Source organism: Amblyomma americanum, chromosome 7 (genome assembly GCF_052857255.1).
Source record: "Amblyomma americanum isolate KBUSLIRL-KWMA chromosome 7, ASM5285725v1, whole genome shotgun sequence".
Lineage (NCBI taxonomy): Eukaryota > Metazoa > Arthropoda > Arachnida > Ixodida > Ixodidae > Amblyomma > Amblyomma americanum.
Window position 1 is genome coordinate 42085391 of NC_135503.1, and position 21215 is coordinate 42106605.

A 21215-nucleotide genomic window follows, 5' to 3' on the forward strand; every position below is an offset into this window, starting at 1 on the left:
TGCAAAACATTCTCTAATTACTTTCTAGATCGATGTTTATTGAATTAGTGATGCGGCTTCCATGTCGCGTTGGAAATGAGAGAACGTGAACGCGCGTCGCCATTATTGGGCCATAAACCACATGGATTCAAACACATTAAAACATATAACGGCGTTGCAACCGTGCACATGACCCGCAAGCAGTTCCTCGCAGTAGCCATCATTTTCCTTTCCTTAGGGCCTTCAAGAGATTACTTTCAAAGCCCCTTTTATTACCGTGACAGCTCTATAAGGAACTTTATGTCGTAGCTGAAAACTATCGCGATAACTTGCTAACAGATGGCAATGCCATACAGCCCAAGGAGGAGTACAGCCTTGGTCAAAAGTCTTCAAGCCACAAGGCCTGCTTCTGAGCCATATAGTGGAGCACTCACGGCGCCTGTAATGACGAAAAGGCCTTGAACGGAGAGGACAAGGATCCTCCTTGCCTTACAGAGATACAGAGATTGAGGTGTACGCTCCGTAAGTGCTGCACTATACATAGCTGAAAATCAAGCCATGTGGTCTGAATACTTCCCACCAAGGTAGTGCTTACCAAGAGCTCGTGGCGTCCGTGATGAGGATGCTCATGCATGCGAGCGCAAGGGAGGTCACGTGGTACCGTGGCTTCCCACGAATCTATATAGGAGTCAGGTAGGCGCATGACGTGTCAGTAGGCGGGACACCTGTCAGGATATATCACCTGCCCACCGCGTTTGCAGCTAGAGCATATAAGGCAACGAGCATCATTCTTCCCCTAACTGTATACCCAATTGGGCTCGTATTATAAGCGTTCTGGGACTCCAATGCGGCTGTCAGCGTGACCCAGGCGAACTTGTTTTGCTTCTGGTGCGTTGGCGAGAAACCTCTGTTCGTTGCCAGTTCAGCGATAATGGTCACTGCACCGTGCCGCCCCTCTGCAACCCCACGAACCACCTCATTAGAATGCTCTTTGCAAGGATTGCATGGGACAGCCGAACCTAGATCCCACGCCTTTGAACGCATTTTAGAGAGGATCATACATTTCTTCACATTCCCGTTGTGTAACAAACCTTCCTGTTCGACCGGCGGGGGACACACGAGTTTTCGGTTCCCGCACAGTACACGACGCCGAAGTTTCATATCCCGGAAACATTCCTACCTACAGGTAAATCGATGCAAAGACAAGGCAAATAAATAAACAAAAAAACCTCCCGATCAGTATTGTGACTGCACTAGAGGTCCACAGGGCTTTGGCAGTGCAGTGAGGTCTGGCGGCTCAAGTGGCGCGGTGGCCCTCCGGTCCGCTTCACCGAAGCGGCAAAGCACTACACTTCTCACTGCCGCACAGGTGTGTGCGTGCCACGAAGACCACCACCACCGCGGCGAGCAAGTCACACTCTAGAAGGCCGGCCGCTCTCGCAAAAATATAACAATGATAACAAATAAATAAAATAAACAAAAAGGAGAAAGAAGCTAGGCATGGCGAGAAGGGAAGCAGTGGTCGGGCGACGACGCAGCGACTAGGATTGCGACGGCGGGCGACCGCGGCATACACGGCTAGCTAGCCGCGGCGGACGCTCTCGGGATTTACAACAGCGCGCACCGTTGTGTGTGGCGCACGCGCCCTGCCACCCCCCTTCCACGCGAGGGGCGAAAGAGACAAGGGGCGCTCGTAAAAACGGCAGGCCGCCGCCGCCGCGTGCATCCGTTTCTTTCGCTGCAGCAGCGACGGCAGCAACGCTGTTGTTGCTTCTTGCGTGCGGCAGCGAGCGCTGAGTTGCCGCGCGACCGCAACGGAGCACCGACCTCTTCTTCCCTGCTTCTTCTTCGCTGCGCGGGGACCCCCTCTGCTTCTTTTTCCTCCGTGTTTGCGTTGCGGGTGCTTTTGTGCGGCAGAGAGACGAGACGAGTCCGAAAGCTCTCTCTCTTCCTCTTTTCGACTGTTTTCTTTGACTTACTTTTGTTCTTTTTCGGGACTCCTTTCGCCACCTTCCGCAAGCGGAAAAGTGCTGTTGCACTTCGCGAGCTGGGCCCCGCCGCGGTGGCTCAGTGGTTAGGGCGCTCGACTACTGATCCGGAGTTCCCGGGTTCGAACCCGACCGCGGCGGCTGCGTTTTTATGGAGGAAAAACCCTAAGGGGCCAGTGTGCTGTGCGATGTCAGTGCACGTTAGAGATCCCCAGGTGGTCGAAATTATTCCGGAGCCCTCCACTACGGCACCTCTCTCTTCCTTCCTTCTTTCACTCCCTCCTTTATCCCTTCCCTTACGGCGCGGTTCAGGTGTCCGCCGATATATGAGACAGATACTGCGCCATTTCCTTTCCCTCCAAAACCAATTATCATAATTATTCGCGAGCTGGGAAGAGGGCAGCAGCAGCTTTCGCATGTCCGCGAGCGTGTCTCGTTAATTCGAACTGCCGGTTTATTTGAACTGGTGCTTTTGTTGGTCCCGTCAACGGCAAGCGCATTGAAAACGCTTCGCTTAATTCGAAGCTCCGCATAATTCGAAGAATTTTTTTCCGGTCCACTCCGAATCCGAGTTACGGATGGTCGACGTATATGGCCCATTTAGCAGACTTGTGTAGTGGCGCAAATTCAAACCATGCTGCCAAATGCAGCTTGAGAAACGTCGAATCCGACAGCATCGTTAATCATTGAACACGTTACTTAATCACGGATTAGTGATTGAAAATGGTGCATCCAGTCATCATTTTAACCACCATTAGCACTGTCTTGGACATGTCTGTAGCGCCACTGGTCGACGGTTCACGGGTAGTCACTCTGGATGCACCAAGGAGCCATAAAACTTACCAAGTGCGTCATTTCCCTGGCGTTCAAGCTTTCCACTTCGCATGAAATCACGAAAGTTATATTGTCCTTAGCTACGATAAGCAGGCACGTAGCCAGATTTTTTTTTTTTTTTTTTGTCGGGAGGGGCCGAGGCAGTTGTATAGGGCGAAGCCGGCCGGGGGGGCGGGGGGGGGGGGGGGCAGCAAGGCCCATTCCTAAAAAGAACACTGCAGGGGGAGGGGGGGAGGGCTTCCACTTGGATACGTTCCTTACGATAAGACACGGCCTCTGGACGACTGCACACATTTAAAGGCATGACTCGCGGATATGGTCAAAAAAGTCAAAAAAGAAAAAAACTCAAAGCGTACTATGTATAAATGGTGCACGGCATGCATGCACGGCAGACGCGGCACTTTTTCTAACTGACCAACGTGGTCGGACAACCCTTGAAGGCTACGCAAACTTAGCAAACTTAGACGACTAACTCATAACATCCTTGAGCTGTACATGTAAGTAGCGGAAGTAAAAAAAACACATCTGTCTTTGCACACCAAATCCATGCAGCTTATGAAGAGCTGTACGGAGAGTAACTAACTGGCAGTAAACGATAACCAAAGAAAAAGTGAACAAAGGAGGGAGAAGCCTCAGGGTGCTTAGCCAACGTTTCAGCAAGAGTATTTATCTTCGTCTGGGCCAGGCTAAGACAAGTCCTCTTGTCGAAACGTTGACTAAGCACCCTGAGGCTCCCCCCTCTCTTGTTAACGCTCTACCAAGACAGAAACGTACAGTGATGAGGATGGTGAATTTTTAAAGCGCAAGAGCATCCGTGGCCAAAGAGCGCCATAGCGCAAGGTTTTTTTCGTGTAAGATGCATTTCGCGAGCATTTCACCTTAATGAAGTGAAAACACCAAGAAAGCTTTTACCCATTGTATCACCGGTGGGTACCCGGCGGCACTGGGGATCGAACCCCGCACCTCCTGCATGCGAGGTGGATGCTGAAACCATTAAATCACTGTTGCGGTCAGAAAAAAAAATATGTAGTCGCTGGGTAACTGTTCTAGTTCAGTAACGAAGCTGCTCGCCACGTGTCGTTTCACAAGCTTGCCTCTCTGAATTCCGACATGCGCAAGTAACTCATTCTTCGTGTCTCCCGCTACAAACAGATATATATCTGTGTCATACATACTTCTTTAGCGAATTAACAAACGGACACAGATTACGCGATTCGTGCACCGTATATGCGTAAAAGTCGTTTTGCTGAGTCGCTTATCGAAGAGAAATCTATCCTTTTTGGTATTTATTCATACTTCAAGAGCGAGTGATTTCTTACCGATAAACGGCTCATACATGCAAAATGCATTCACACTGCGGCCTGTTTACTGAAATTTCAGTGCACGTTACAAAAAAAAAAAGAAGGATGATCGAAATCAATCAGAAGTTCTCCACCTATACGGGGTGTCTCAATTTCTTATACAGCTCGCAGTGTATAGGCACATTGAGGTCTACTAAGATTCTTTTTCGCACTCTGTGCGTTTGTGTATCCGCCGCGGTGGCTCAGTGGTTAGCGCACTCGTTTACTGAGTCGGAGTACCCGGGTTCGAATCTGGCCGCGGCGGCCACGTTTCTATGGAGGCGAAATGCAAAATGGCGCCCGTGTACTGGGCGGGGTCAGTGCACGTTAAAGATCTCCAAGGGATCGAAATTATTCCGGAGCCGTTCTTTATACGACTCCTGTTTCCATTTCTTCTTTCCCTCCCACCTTCCTCCTTTCCCTTTCGGCGCGGTTAGGTGCCCACCGCGTGACGTGAAACTGTCACTTCCTTTCCTTAAAAACCATTAATTGTGTGTTTATGTTCATAATGCCTGTATGACGTCTCGGAACCAGTCAGGTACATGCCACGCCGTAGTGAAGGGCTCCGGGAATTTCGACCACCTGGTGTTCTTTAACGTGCACTGACACCGCACAGTACACGGGCCTCTAGAATTTCGCCTCAATCGAAATTCGACTGTCAGAAAGTGAAGCTGGCGGTTAGATTGGCTTGGAGTTGTAATTCAAGCTCGAGTATTCGTCAGCCGAGCAGGGGACGCGGTAGTTACTGAGAGTTTCTCAAAGGACGGCCTAGCATCATATCACGACATTACTAATCATTTTAAACTAGAATGGAGGATCTTCCCTCCTCCGGATAAAACCTTAGGTAAGGAGCAGGAGACCACCTGGAGGCGACTCCAGACGCGATCCTTCATAACTCTTTACTTACTATCGAAATTCTATCCCGGTGATTATACGACGCGGAATGTACACTATGTGGTGAAATAGCCACTTACGATCACATATTGTGGAACATTAAAGAGGAGCCGCCACTGGAATCTCTAATACAAGTTCCTACTCTCGAGCAATGGGAGGCCGTGTTGGTCAGCTCAGGCCTGGGCGTTCAAACCCGGGCCATTGAGTGGGCTACTCGGGTCGCTGTCAGACGTGGACTGATAACCACCTTGCACGGATCATTTGCATTTTGTTTCTGACGAAATAAATGTTTCGCAATCCAATATGCCAACGGCAACTAATGTAGTGTGTAGTTGGAGAATAAGTGCCTCGAACTGATAAGGCGAAATTGTGTCCTCAGAACGATGAAGGCAAGAGATGTCCTTTTATTAAGTGCTTAACTCAGACTAGTATTATCGAAACCATCATGCAGATATATGCAGCTGATACAAGTTTATTTTTCCAACGCACCTCCTTTCGACTTCTTCCAATTATAAATGACGCATTGGATGGGTTAAAAACATTGAGTTAAAACAATACAATACTTTCTAATACTGAAAAAACTAAAACAGTTCTTTTTTTCAAGCTAGACAATTAGTAATAAGCAGAATTTCGACGCAAAGATTGGGAACACCAATATCGAATTCAAAGGGATGATCAAAAAACACCAGGAATACTTATCCACAATCACATGAGCTGGAGCCCTCAAGTAAAATCTGTTGTCGCTCATCTGTGCAGGTGTGCCGGCATTCTTGCTAAATTCCGATACTTCTTTCCTGTCTCAGTCAGATTTGTCTCATTTAAACTACTGGTTTTGGTTTATGGTTTGGTTTATGGGGGTTTAACGTCCCAAAGCGACTCAGGCTATGAGAGACGCCGTAGTGAAGGGCTCCGGGAATTTCGACCACCTGGGGTTCTTGAACGTGCACTGACATCGCACAGTACACGGGCCTCTAGAATTTCGCCTCCATCGAAATTCGACCGCCGCGGCCGGGATCGAACCCGCGTCTTTCGGGCCAGTAGCCGAGCGCCATCACCACTCAGCCACCGCGGCGGCTACTGGTTTTTGGTTAGGTCACTACAACAGAATGAAATATGCGTAAACTCTACATGTTGCAAAACTAAAAACTGTCTGTTACATAGCCAATGTTTATTACCACACTACTACCGATCATCCTATTTTCACACTACCAGATTATACCAGTTCAGAGCTTGTACGAATGTTATTTAGCAACCAGATACAAAAAATCTTTGCAGTACACGATAATAGGGGGTTTCTAGACTTAACTTCTCTCACGCGAACTATTATGACTTATATCCACCGAAATACAGAAAAATGGTTTATTCATTCTTGCCGCACTAACTACGGAAAACAGATGTTTTTCAACATTCCCCGTCTTACTAAACCAACTACAGTCTATGGATATTGATATTACAAAAAACAGCTTGTGCGAAATTCGAGCCGCTTTAACACAAAAGGGAAACGTTGAGGATGTATTTTTCAGTTCATGTCTAGAATACTGTGTATGTACAGTATACAGCATGTGTTTAAAAAGTATTATGTGAAGTGCTAGCCGCTCGTTTGATATTTGCTTTGTACTGTGATCTCCGATCACTTTATAGCCGAACGTATACACACATATATGTTGTAAATAAAATTAACAATTTGAACTTGAACACGTATGCTTTCTAAAATCGCCACGTGTACGCATTTCAGTTGGTGACTGAAACCTCCGTGCCATGTATATACAGCTGCCATATTCCGTTTCAACTTTTAGCACGCATGTTGCACGAAAGCTGTTCTTTCATTTTGCTGGAAGTGCATGTATAGAAAAATTTTAGCCCTCATTTTCAGACCTGCATGGCTCTAATGATCGTTACAGCTTTGAAGGTGAACATTTGGCTACGTGGTCGCTCTTGCGATATAAATTCTGTTGAGCCTCCGTCCAACTAGACCTGATCCTTGCTTGTATACCGTAAAAGACCTCGCAAAGGTGCCAGCGGAAAGTAGCAAATAAGTGCTGTTTTTTCTAAAATAATCTTGGCGCCGTGTGTATGCAACCTATGACAGGTAAAACCAGGGGATTCAAATGCAAAATTCGGTTAGTTCACAAGCAATAAAAAAAAAATGTCTGTGGCAATGCTTGAAGTATATGTATGCTTGAAATCATACTCAGAAATCCTGTACAAGCGCATTTTTTTTCAATGGGAAGTTGTTTATGCACGCATTTTTTTTTCGCATATTGTAAGATTGCACCATCACAATCCTTATAGCCGCAGATTCTTCCGCGGGACGGTTGTAGTTTTCTGCTAGTTATTGTTAGGACCAACCCCGTTGGTTTAATATGGCAGTCTCAAATGCTCGGTGGGAGAGCGGCACAAACTTTAAAGCAATCTTTTGCTACGCGCATTGGAAGGTTCGACCATTCCCATCAATGTACTCATGACAGTATCTCGCAATATTCTGTAGTTGTCGCAGAATTCGAAGCCATGTCCAAGAAAGCTTTTGAAACGTGTCATCGCTATTGACCATTGTTCCATAACCATTGCCTAAATTATTCAGCGAACGGTAATACAGCTATTAAAGTGACACTGAACAAGTCTGCCTGTATAGATGGATTACCAACCTCTAACGACAAAGGCATTACTCAAAGTGAAAACGTGGTTTTTGTAAGTTAAAGACGAAAGAAAAAAATCTTGTACAGGTGTCGCCACCACCGGACGATTTCGCAAGTAAACTGTGGTGCGTCGAAAAAGGTTTTAAATTGTGGATCGCAGCGTAGATTCTACGTGCCATTCATTTCAAAACGATAATCATGGAGTCCGTTTTCGTGTAGACGTTAAAAGTTTGAATCGAATTACGGGGAAATTCTTAAATTCAATTTTCCTGACATTAAATACGTGTTTTGCTGACGGACAAGCATCAACGAACCCAGGAAGAAACACAGGATTAATTTTTACTAAGACTACTAATTGGATGGAGTTCTCTATAAGCTTCTCAGGCAGTGAGGGGAGGCCTGTTGTTTTTGATGTCTTACTGTAACGTGATTCATGACTTGTGCTGAAAAAACTGCTTTTTGTTTCTGTAGAAGTCAAAACATACATTCGTCGACTCAAAGGGTCTCTCCATTAGACTATAATAAGGGAGGGGGGGGGGGGGGGGGTCAGACCCCGTCAACTGGCCATGAGCCCTTGGCGCTTGACGACCTCTATGGCTCGTCTCACAACTCAAGAGTTCTCTCCGCGGTTCAGAGCTGAGTAACGGGGCTTCCCACTCTTCGGAGTTCGGGAGCTGCAAGTCCTCCGGGGGAAATGTCCACGGGACACCGTGGACATTCGTGTTATAATATGGGAGCAAGGGTGGCTTATTCTTGGCCACACAGTTTGCATTTAATTGGGGGGAGAATTCTCCTGGGAAAATATAAAAAAGGTTAACTGGAAAACTCATCAAGAGTTCATTACGGCAGCCTGATGCAAAAACAGACTAGATGTTTTGTTTCATTCGTAATTAATTTTTGATCACTCGTCATGAATTTATCACGATAATATCAAGCATTCGATAATGCAATTTCGCAAACTAGAGACACGTGACAACCATTCCATGCGCGCATAGCGAATTTAAAACGCTTTTGTCCACCTCTCCTTACTGCATTATCTTTGTTCTGTCCGATTCACCTTTGCAGCATAATTCCATAATAATAATAATTGGTTCTGGGGTAAAGGAAATGGCGCAGTATCTGTCTCATACATCGTTACACACCTGAACCGCGCCGTAAGGGAAGGGATAAAGGAGGGAGTGAAAGAACAGGTGCCGTAGTGGAGGGCTCCAGAATAATTTCGACCACCTGGGGATCTTTAACGTGCACTGACATCGCACAGCACACGGGCGCCTTAGCGTTTCTCCTCCATAAAAACGCAGCCGCCGCGGTCGGGTTCGAACCCGGGAACTCCGGATCAGTAGCCGAGCGTCCTAACCACTGAACCACCGCGGCGGGGCAGCATAATTACAAGTTACTCATTTTCGCCTGTGCCTGGCTGGATGGCTCAAGATGATTCTGGTAGTTCTGGCCGTCAGAAAACGCGCCAAAACAAAAACAAAAAATGAATTTTAAACCGACAGGGCAGAGAGAAGGAAGGCCGCATAAAAAGCGGTCTACACGTCGTCTAAACGGGCGAGGAGGTTGTCGCCGCCGCCGTCGCAACCAGCACTGCACTTGCCCGCTTTACGTGTGGTCTGTCCCTCCAGTAAGCACGCGCTCTTAAACAGACTGCCCCTCACCCCACCTGTGTTGTCTCTCCTTCCTCCAACCGCCACCCAACAGGCTGGACCTTGATCCCGACCACCACGCACGACCATCGGCGCCGATAAAAGGCCGATTTGCCGGAGCCGGGCGTCGCCGATAAGGACGCGAGGCTGCTTCCTTCCGTATGCTGCCCGCCGGCCACAGATCCGACCCGCCAGAGTAGTCACGCATTTATATTCTTCCTATTACGGCTCGCACATCAAGCTCGATTCCTGACTGGCGCGCCTTACCTTTTAGTGTGTTTGATTATTTTGTCTTAGCGGAATCGCACGACGTTGTTTGATATCTGTATTAGTTGAAAGCGTATTAGGCGCGAGCCAGACTGTTTGAATGCGAGAATGATGTGCAAGTTCGAGGACGAAGGCGTCAGTCTTCCTGGAAATGCCGCAATAATTATAGGAATGTGTCCGCGATTAAAGGTTTAAAGACGCGCGAAAATCTGAAAGGAATTGAAGGATGTGGGGTCGCGATTTAACGCCAGTTAAGAGAGGAGAGGCGGATAAGTTTTTAGTTTGTATCACGTACAATTTATGCCAATTGAATCAACCGATAAAAAATTAAATCAGATCGATGTCCGTGACAGGTAGATTGGGAAGTTCAATGCCAACTTCTTTTTTTGTTGTTGTTGTTAATGAAAAGTCGTCCTTTACGCTGTTTTTGTTGGTTAAGTGGATAGTAAATTATGGCAGTCGTTACTGTGCCTGCAACTAGACAAGACCTGTCTGCTGGAAGAGAAATCGGGCATGAAATTTCCTGATATGGCTATTGTTACTAATAATTTGACATTGCTTCCTCGTAAATCTAGGAAATGGTTTTTGTTTTAAAAAATGAGTACTGAGAGCAAAAAGACAGAGCTTTAATATGTTAACATTCTTAGGATCGCCTGCACACCTATTGGCCAAGTCATTTGGTCATAATATATATTGCTTTTTTGGCCTCTTTGGGTATACAACTCAAAACTGCAATGGAGCTGCTGTAGACGGTATTATAAGGCAAGCTAGTGTGCAGTCTGGACATATCAAATGAGCATATGCATGTAGCCGCCTATCAATTATTCTCATGCAACATGACTGACCCAGCCCGCTTCTTAGAGATATATCCCTTTATGCCCTTCAAAAAAAATGTTTCTTCTGTCTGTGACTATAGAGGCGTGTTCACTCAAAATGAATAATCAGCGGGCTCGCGATTAATTTTGGAGTGCCCTTTTTAATTGACACGAAACAAAGCATTTGGAAAGAAAGGGTGTAGGAAACAGCTACAGCCATCCACTTCAGTATCTCCTTGCGCCTTTCTTTGCTATAGAGCCGGTATTTATTGGAACAGCAAGAAGCCGAGAGGAAGCTAGCTTTCTGCATGGTTCACAAGAGTGCCTTTGCACAAGAAGGAGGCATCTTTGCACGAAACCAAATATTAGGCCTCCCTGTTACACCTTCGCCTGTTGTTGTCTGATGCTCTTCTCCATGAACTGTATAGATGAATATAGAAGAGGAAGCTGGAATCCACTGCATTGAACAGTTCTTGACCCACTTGTCAGAAAAAAGAATTTCAAACCAAAAATGGGAAATGGGCAGGATTGTAAGCGATATGCAGAGGTTGTTGGGAAGGTGATACTGGTCCGTGAGGTCCGTGAAAAAGGAAATCTACGGATATGCTGCGCAGTTCCTGCATTAAAGCGTTCGCGCCATGATCCGCATATATGCCATGTTTCGGCAGTGAATGAATGCATAGCTTCGGTTACGGACAATGCAGGGAGTTACTGTACGCACGTTTATAGAAAGTTATCGGCCCGTATAGCTTCAATAACCAAAATTTCCAAATATTATTTAATCCCCGACAAAGTCAGCTGGCCTTACAATCAGCGCATATATTGGTGCTTTAATCTGCGCTCGCCTTAGCTCCTGCAGGTGTCAACCTATAGTTTTTGAGGCACTGCACGTCATACGCCAGCCCTCCTGTGCAGTCTTTTTAAAGGGACACACAAAACCTTATACTGTTGTCATGTCATGTGCATTGAAACTCGCAATGCGACTTTTCGTTAGCTTCAACTCCGCCTATGAGACGAAGGAAAGGGACCTAAAACATGGTACACTGCCTATTCCTGTGTGCTCGGTGCATACGTCCACACAATATGGTTTCGGCCATGTGGACGTGACCGCACATCTGATAGGAATACAAAAATGGGATGCCGTTATGTCTCGCTAGCTCTCTTTTTGATGTATTTCTCTGTAACATTGGAGCCATTAGGGAACCAGGCACCGACACAGAAGCCTTATTCGTCGATAAGCTGACCTAACAAACACAACGCGAGGGCAAAGATAGGTACAGCCCCTGATTATACGTTCACTATGAGCTGGGCGAATTTGGAATGAGTAGTTCTTGGGAGCTAACAGGCGTGAACAGTCACTGTCACACTGGCAATGCCTATCTGTTGGTCCAGGTGGACACTGCGTGCCCAGTACAGCAGACTGTCGGCTCTTCGTGTAGTGTGTGTGGGTCGCACCGAATTATCACGAAAAACAAATATCACGCGAAGGAGTTCTGATATACCGGCTCTTTAAAGTTATGTACACGCACTTGTAGTTGCCTGGCTAAAATCTGTGCGTGCCGAGTTATGATGTTGCCAACAGCGGCGGTTGTGTGGTTTCAGCCTAGTGAGTAGACGCGAATTCGAAGAGTATGCTTTCACAAGGGGCTGACGCCGAGGAGAGCGCCAGGTTGAGAGTAGGGCAAAAGTTATTTGGGAGCCGCATTAAGAAACAGGAGGGTTATTCACTGGACGCGAACAAAGATACTGCGAACGGTACAGAGCGCACGCGCGCGTTGATGCGTGCAAAGAAGAGCACGCGTTCACACTCACCGAGCGGCGGCGGCGTCGACAGCAACCCGAGCGAAGAGGGCAACCGCTGGACACACGGCTCTCGTCGCCGGGTATTCCCCTTGCCGCGGTAGCCGGCGCATTCAACGAGTGGCAGCGGAGAACTCGGGGGTTCAGCACTGCTGTCCTTCGGGGAGCACTGCAGAAGCCTGTCTGCGGGGGCCCCCCACCACCGGTGGTGCACGGAGGGGGGGGGGGGGGGGGGTGGCACAAGGCAGGGGGGGCGGAGGGGGTACCCGAAGCCTCGGTTCGGCAACAGCGGGGCCGTTCGGATGGCGGTGGTGTGCCGTGGCGGCCGCGTAAAGCGCCGGAGTGGTTGCTTCTGTATCGGGGGCAGGCTGGGAGGCCGGGCGGTGCAGGGTAGCGAGGGGGCACACACCGCCGCCGCGGCGTCGCTGCCGACGCGTTCACAAAAGGCCGGCCTGTTGGCTTTCGGGAGGCCACCGCCGGGAAGGGGGAGCCGCCGGCTTCTGCTGCTGTTGCTGCCGCTGCTTGGGCCGCCGTCCACCCCCCTCTTACCCCCTTCAAGTAAGCCTGCGCACGCCTAGAGAGGGTGGTGGGGGTGCCAAGGGGGAGGCGAGGTAGCTAGCGCCGCTGGCGCGCCAGTGGCCGCGCTGGGAAGTAATTCGAGCGGGCCCTCCTCCAGGAGGCTCCCGTCGCGGTGCCCGATTGGTAGCCCCGGCTTCCGGTCGGCAGCCAATGGCTGCTCGCGCTCGCAGAGGGAGGCCGGCGGCACACCCAATGGCCGCGCACCACGACGATCACGACGCCGCCGCCGTCGTGCGCGGCGCTTCTTGGCTTTTTGCTGCCGTTCGGGAGAAACGCGTGCGCTTGCTTTCTGGAAAAGTAAAGGGAGCGAAGAGGGGAAAGGTTTTGCGCGCTGCGGATGAAGTGCAAGTTGGGGGGAGGGGGGGATGTGAGAGCACAGACGCGTTGCTTCTTGAAGGGTCGTGGGTCGGCGCTCCCGGTCTGGCTGGCAGCGGTGGGCAATTGCTTCTGTCACTGCACTCTCACCACCCGCCTGCCTGGAGTGCTGGGAGACCTCTAAGTAACGGGCTTGAACGAGCCGCGTTCGTGATCGCTGCTGCGTGGGCGGTTGGAAATCAACGCTGCGGCCTTCGCAGCCAGACTGGCCAGACGGCAATGCGGAGTGCTGACGCGCGGACCTCGGAGAAATGGGCGAACGAACTGCCTTGAAACGTCTGCGGATGTTGTCGACGTCCGTCCGTTCTGGAAATAAAATTCTAACAAGTGGAAGCGGCAGCTGTGCCAGGAGAAATGTAGCAGCCAAACAAATTTTGGGATTTCGAAAGTGTGCAGGATTTCATTTTTTATGAATATTAGATTTGTAGTAACAGTGGGTTAAAAGATTCAAATGAAACCCCTCTTTAGTTGTGCACTCTCGGGCAGTAACAGACCAAGGAAGTGAAACATATGGCCTGTCTAAAGGTATATATATATATATATATATATATATATATATATATATATATATATATATATATATATATATATATAAAGTACAGTATTACGACAAACGCGACTGTTCGTTTTAAAGGTTTATTGTGCCAACAGTTTCGGGAATGGTATTCCCTTCGTCAGGGCATATATATATATATATATATATATATATATATATATATATATATATATATATATATATATATATATATATATATATATATATATATATATATATATATATATATATATATATATATATATATATATATATATATATATATATATATATATGTGTGTGTGTTTATTATGACATGCGTGTAAACCAAATAGCTTAAGGAAAAGTTAGGCTTAAGGCGAAACTGAAGGCTTGCATCTGAAGGCATGGAGTCGGCAATAACGGTTTTTCGCGTTATCCCTGAACGAAATTGTTGTTAATTAGAGGAATATTACAAGAAAAGTAAGAATGTAAGGACTGTTGGGAGCTAACTTTTGCACCCTGCCCTCAATTTGTTTAGAAAAATAACTGGAAAAATTGCACTTCAATTTTGGAATCTGTGCAACCCAAAATAGAGGCCATATGAATTCTTATATCGGTGGCGAGTTTTTCACACAATCCTTGTACAATCAAGCAACATCGCACAAAAATTCAAGGTGTCAACTTTGTCCAGTCTGCTTTCTTTAAAAAACTGTTGGTTTGTAAGCAAAAATTTGTATAATTCCGGACTTCCCATATCTCGTCTTCTTATCTGACAGCGTTTTGTGTGACCTCAAAAATGTAGCGGCACCCTCGGCATATACCTTCCGGATCACCTCCTTAGCGAGCACCCTCCGATGAATACACCCCTGCAGGCACTCAGTTTTACGCCGTTGGCGTCGGCATCCGCAAGCCCACCACCGGGCTTACGGATGCCGTAACCGTGCACTAAACCACCATTGCGGCATGCATTGTGGTTAAAGCACCGACTCTAATCGTCAACTCTAATATCTCTTCGTTCTTCGCGATCACAAGCCAGCTTACGCCGATAATTTGCATTGAAAACTCGCAATCGTCCTGTGATTTTTTAGAGTATAATTAAAGCGCTTCTATACTCCGTTTCATGCATAAGGTGTAACGCTGTGTAAGGTACGGAAGTAGTCCGGACGGGAAAATCAGGGGAGGCGTGTTACTCCGCGCTTGTTCTTTGCTCGAGTGGTCTATGGCACGAGAAAGCGACAGTGTATTGTCAGCAATAACAGTGCATTTAATCAAGATCATGACAAATGTGTCATGTGGTAAGCCTACTGGGTAAGCATTTACTATGCTTCGCTCACTACAAACAACGCACTACTTTTTGGTCGCGGATGCAAGCAGCGCAAAGAAGAGCGCTAGCTTTGACAGCATTGCACATGACGTTTTGAAACAGAGTATAGTATGTAGAGATTGTTCGGCTACCTGATTTTAACCTATATTTTACCAAGTGCTGAAAATTTACCCGCATGGAGCAATGCAAAGAGTGCTCAGCAAGGTTGTTTTCTGGTTCTCATGCATCTCGATATGAAAAAAAAAAACAGTGTTGAACTTACAATCGAGCTTCGGATAGATGTGATCAATCGGGCGAATATGTTCTCACATTCATGCTATTAAGCGAAACTAGGAGAAGGAAATTAGACCCGCATGATGGCGGCTGAAAACAGGGTTAGAATCGTACATGTCTCAAATCGAGTACAGCGCATTTGCCCATTCCAAAGCATGCTCAGACGTGCTGCGCAGCCGCGGGACTTCAAAACACTGGCAAGAGTCTTTCCTCTCTTAAATCTCCTTTTCCTTAAATTTTACGTAAACAGATATTCGTAAACTTCCCAAATCATTCTAACAAAACTCTACGTGTCGGCGCGCTCATTCGCTCGTTGTTTGAAATTTGTTTTTTTTTTGTTTTGCGTGAACACTAGGAAAAGACCGCCCTCCTGATATGCATGCAGTGGCACAAGTCGCTTTTGTCTGCGTCCATCTAAAAGCCATCTGAACGAAACTGTTCACAGAACAGCAGAGATGAGCCTAGCTATAACATGTTTCAAATTTTCCTTTCTCTTTTTGTTTTTTTTTTTCTTTTTTGCTCAGATCGGGACACAAACCTCCCCAACATTAGTAACGTGGACCGCTAAGTAAAAACGAATTGCCTCGTTCCCATGAAACGGCAATGCTTTCCGATTAGGAAAGCTGCCGTTTGCTATCGCTTCTTCATGCACCCGAAGAAATTGATTTCTCCAGGAGGTGTTATCATGCGCGCGCATACTCAGTCAGTGTTGCAGGCTGCATAGATTTCAGAATAATCAAAACCGCTGTCGGCAGCAGCCAAAAAAAAAAAAACTGTGCAGAACGAGGTTAAGAAATTACCAGAAATAAAGTGGCGATGTTTGGGGCAGGAGGTCATGCATAGAGACATATATGAGACACTGACAAGACATTCGTCCTGCAGCGGACCTTTGATTCTGGTGCAGCTGATGACATAATAATTGGTTTTTGGGGAAAGGAAATGGCACAGTATCTGTCTCATATATCGTTGAACACCTAAACCATATAGAATGAACATATAGAATGACATATACTTTATTCATATAGAGAGAATATACAAAACAGCTGTTGATGCAGGAGTCTGCATTAACAGCAGGCGAGTATAGTTACGGATGTGACGAGCCCTTAAATACCGAATGGAGCGACACTCTCGTTGGGAAATGATATTTTTTCGAACGCCGTATATTGGGTGTATTAGGGAGATTGAGGTTATGTTTATAAGCGTGTCTAACGTCACTTGAAGGTAGCAAGATAGAGCAAGTGATAAGGTGTATTTGAGCGTATTATGCTATTCACTATAGCGTGCAGTCTTGTGATCGCGAATTAACAGAAAGGTACCCCGGGCAATACTCCCCCCCCCCAGTGTAGCAAGTGCGGCGGCAGAGCCACACTGGACCACATCCTGTGGAACTGTCCGGAAGATCCGCCTCCCACGGACCTAATTCAGCTCCTAACCTCCGAGCAATGGGAGGCCGTGCTGCGCAGCTCCGACCCGGAGACCCAACTCCGGGCAGTGCAGCGAGCCACGGGCTGACGGCCATCTAGCGCGACCAAGACCTCACCTTACTACTTTCTGCCGGCGAATAAATGTTTTCGACTCCAAAAAATTGAAAACATGCCATTTGAACCCCTCTGTATAACGGAAAATTGAAAATTGGTTTTTGTGGAAGGAAAATGGCGCAGTATCTGTCTCACATATCCGCGGACGCCTGAACCGCGCCGTAAGGGCAGGGATAAAGGAGGGAGTGAAAGAAGAAAGGAAGGAAGAGGTCCCGTAGCGGAGGGCTCCGGAATAATTTCGAACGCTCGGGGATCTTCAACGTGCACTGACATCGCACAGCACACGGACACCTTATCGTTTTGCCTCCATAAAAACGCAGCCGCCGCGGTCGGCCCATCCCTCCCTCGACAATTATCATCGGACACTTTGGAGGCGGCTCCAAACACGCACCTTACCCTCCCCTTATATACGCTCGCGCTATCGTCAAGTCCACACAAACCCCTCCTGTACCCTCTGCCACCACCCCAAAGCCACTCTCGATCATATCCTTTTCCTCTGCCCGGCGGATCCTCCCCCTCGGGGCCTGGAGCACCTTACCACTTGGGAGGCTTGGGAGACCCTACTGCGCTCCGAGGACCCGGCCAAGCAAGCCATCGCCACAGGCCGGGCTGCCAGCGTCATGAGCCTCCGGGACATGAACGTTTCAGTGCAGTGGGGCCGTGTGGGGACCTAAGGACCTGCGCGTCCCAAAATCCCCTGTATGTAATAAAGTTTCCACCACCACCACCACCACCACAGCACACGGGCGCCTTGGCGTTTCGCCTCCATCAAAACGCAGCCTCCGCGGTCGGGTTCGTATACCTGGGAACTCCGGATCAGTAGCCGAGCGCTTTAACCACTGAGCCACCACGGCGGGTTATGTATAATGGTTCTGATCATGAATCTAAAGGTGCCGATGCTGTTACTCTTGACCCAATTTTCCGAAGAGTAAGTCTCCTGTTGTGTACCGTCGAGTTGTGTGTCGTTGTAACGGTTTAAAGGAGTCAGTATATACGCATTGCCTTCAACTGGTTCTCGAAGATAGTCCTCGCTTGTGAAACCAGCAATGTAAAAATGACGCGTAGGAACTATTACAACTGCCGTTTCTTACAAGGTGAGAACCCTTGTGTATGATGTTTTGCTGTGATGTTTTGATTCGAGGGATATTTCGTCAAAAAGCTTCCCTGCTGCTTGGAGCATGCATGCATGCAGAGGAGCTTGCATTGAGGAAGAGGGGCGAAGGGGAAAGGTATGCTCAACAAGAGCAGTGCTAAGGGAACGAGGGGGGGGGGGGGGGGGGGAAGCTTTATTTAGGGTGTAGTCGGGCGCAACTCAAGGGGGAAATGGCAAATTCTTATCGAATGAGGCCGGTCAATCAATGGCGTAGACCAAATTCTCATGACGTTGCGAAGACGTTGCGGTAAATCGCCTTGCGTCTGCTAACCACCTGGGATGCCACAGCAGTAAATGCAAAGCGGTTGACCGCAACTTGATGACAATTGGTCGACTCCATTGTCTGAAAGGATTCCTTTGAAAGGAATTAAAATTAATGCACTTTGAGGGGCATTAAAATTTGCCACTTCGTTCTTGAGTTGTGCTTCTAATAACAGCTTCGACTCGAAATATTTGATTTCATAACCTGCTAGAGCATCGCATAGCTGTGTGGGATTTCTTGCTCAGTAGCTATAGTGCAGCCCACGCCCATGTGACCGCGAATAGAATAAGTGTTAGAGCGCTTTTCTGCGCTTCCGGACATAGCACACTTCAAGTGCGTTCGATTTTCAAGGCCACAAATTGTGATTATTAAGCACAAAACGCTCTCAAAAAGTGTTGAAGGCTTCGTATACTAGTTTTTTTTTTTGCCTAGAAAGGAAATAAAGAGGTTTCAGTTTGATTAATGCTTTGCTTCCAAGAAGCAAAGCCTCCATTGAAGGGCTTCACGTTATCCAAGTATTGTACACATCAGTCGCATTAATCAGAACAAATTGCCGCGTGGGTATTTTTTTCTCATCACTTTTCAAGAAATACTATAATGCATTAATATCGCTTGGTGCTAAACCATTGTCAGCAGTGAAGTGGCCGGATTCATTAGAAACAAATTGGTTTCTTAGAACTTAGCAGGATATACGAATATAGCAGACTGGGTCATTATAATTTAAGGAGGTTCAAAATATCTGCAGAGCGTGGGGGGACCTCGTTCGTCACACGGTGACACCGTCTGCTGCACCATAGTCACGACGTTGTGTCCGTGGTTGGGGCGTGGGGTCCGGACCCCACGGACGGCCCCCACAGACCCCACGGGACCCCACGAAACGGGCTCTCTATAGTGAGCCCGTTTCGTGGCCTGACATGGCGCAGCCGACAGGATTCGAAATCTTTATGGCCGACGTCGTCAAGCCAAGAGGAACGGCCGCTATAAAAAAGATTCGGGACGCCAGTAGATATATCGCAGCCTGTAATGTAGAAAATTTCAAAATCATGTAAAGCAGCTTGTGCCGTACTGGTGTTAAGTTTGTCAGCAGTCGTTTCTTCAAAGAAGCAACGGGCTATAGCTGTAATATGCTACTCGAGAAAATATTTCAGTAAGGGCAAAGCTCTTCGTTGACGAAACAAATGACATTTCCTTTTCCCTTTCTTATATGAAGTCTACACGTCCAGGACGTTTACACATCTGACATCGAAGTCTACACATCCGACATAACCTCGTTACATCGGCCCTAACAAATTAACAATGCCGGCATACAAGCGTAGTGCCTTACTGAAACTTCGTATGTAGGTACGTGCATGGGGTTCGAGCATGGCTTACGGACGAATCGTTTTGCATTCCACAACAAACAGTTTGAGAACAAAAGATGGTGTTTATCTTAATACTTACTGCACGATACCTATGACTCCTCAACAAATAACCGAAAGAGCTTCTGTATAAAGGCAACTTTGTGCAGAGAGTATTTCTCGCGTCTCAGAGTTCCGCGTTTTTTTTGTTTTTTTTGTGCAGTGCATCGCTCCCAGGAAGCGCATACAGGTATACATAGCGCACCCAAATGCTGCACCTGCGGCTTACAGGCGTACCGAGTGTCGTATACTCCCTGTTACCGTGGGTGCTACCGCTTTTCCATTCTTCTCCCTTCTCCTTTCCTTCAGCTGTGTGATGAAGCCACGTTTTATTGCTTACCACCCTGAGCGCGCACTTGTGCGCTTTCGGTGCATCTTCCTCAAAGCCCACCCACCAACAGCAAACTCCCCTCCTACCGCAGCCCCCCCTTTTGCCAACACGCTTCTGTGCCTCGCACTGAGCTTCTGCACCTTCCCACGGAGGAGCTGTTAAACGGAGGCAGTCTTCGCCGCAGGGTCCCTGGTCTGAGAGGAAAAGAAGCCCATAAAAAAATACCTGCTGCGGCCCACCGCAGTCGCCTCTGTCATTTCATTGTTTCTTCTTTTTTTTATTTGTCTGAACTGTAGCACGGTCCAGCCCATACAAGTGAGACAAAAGAAAGTAGTCACTGAAAGAAACGCAACTCCCGTAGCGTTTTATTCTTGGTAGGGGATAGGGGGCAGGTGTTGCCAAGCTTGCGCGACGTGTCCCTCTGCTCGCATGCCTGTCTCCTTGAATTTGAAGCTTTCAAGTTTTATTTGGAAGGTATATGCTTGCAAGGGGATGACCAGCCGGGGTGCCGCTGTGGTACGCCTGCGAAGAGGCTCTCTGGGAGCCCATTTCAGAGAACCCCCGGCGCGCGGAAGCCCGCCTTCACGAACCCCCAGTGCGCCTATACGGGGAGGACCGCCCAAAATTTGTAACAATGGGCGGATTTACGACCACGCTGTCACCAGCTCGGGCCAGCATGTCAGGCCATTTGATGGAAGCCGATATATACCGGTACTGTGTGCGATGGCTCTTCTTCTTCTTCTTCTTCTTCTTCTTCTTCTTCTTCTTCTTCTTCTTCTTCTTCTTCTTCTTCTTCTTCTTCTTCTTCTTCTTCTTCTTCTTCTTCTTCTTCTTCTTCTTCTTCTTCTTCTTCTTCTTCTTCTTCTTCTTCGTGCTCTTCTTCTTCTTCTTCTTCGTGCTCTTCTTCTTCCTCTTCTTCGTCCTCCTCTTCTTCCTCTTCTTCGTCCTCCTCTTCTTCTTCTTCTTCTTAGTAGGCCCTTGTGCTTTCTTTTTTTTCCCAGCAGTTGGAGACCTTGTCCTCTTTTTCTTTGGTTCTGACCATCGAATGCGCAGGTCGAATGTGCCATATGTTCCCTGAATTGGGGCTGCGCATCACATCAGCCACCACTCAACCACTGCTGCATACCACAGAACCAGGCCAGAATCAATATACAGTTGAACCTCCTTATAACAAAGTTGGAGGGGCATGGAGATTACTTCGTTAAAGCCCGTCTTGGCCGAGCTTCCGGGGGGAATCGTCATTACTTCGTCATATCCATTATTT

At 47.6% G+C, this 21215-nt stretch overlaps 1 protein-coding gene across 1 annotated transcript in view; it reads right to left on the minus strand.

Annotated features, from left to right (window-relative positions):
- LOC144098960 (uncharacterized) overlaps nucleotides 1–12643 on the minus strand; it is a 162303-nt gene extending 149660 nt beyond the window's left edge. The window contains exon 1 of the mRNA XM_077631949.1: nucleotides 12215–12643. The gene's annotated coding sequence lies outside the window, so the exon portion shown is untranslated. The remainder of the gene's footprint in view (nucleotides 1–12214) is intronic.
- Nucleotides 12644–21215: the final 8572 nt, after the last annotated feature.